Genomic DNA, 214 nt, shown 5'->3' with positions numbered 1-214 from the left:
ATGATAATTGTAGTACTGTTGTGATCATATTTGCAATCGTGAGAGCAGTTGGTAGCAGCCACAAACTATAAAAGCGACGAGGCGAGGCAACAGCACGGCATAAAACACAAGAACCAGGTGCAGACGAAACACCTCATGCTTTGTTTTGTTTCTACCCTAATCCTTATACGATTTTTTTTTTTTTTTCAAAGAAGTATTTGAAACGCCCAGGTAT

Source organism: Penaeus monodon, chromosome 34, assembly GCF_015228065.2.
Source record: "Penaeus monodon isolate SGIC_2016 chromosome 34, NSTDA_Pmon_1, whole genome shotgun sequence".
NCBI lineage: Eukaryota > Metazoa > Arthropoda > Malacostraca > Decapoda > Penaeidae > Penaeus > Penaeus monodon.
The sequence above is the reverse complement of the archived record's forward strand: the minus strand, read 5'-3'. Positions refer to the sequence as shown.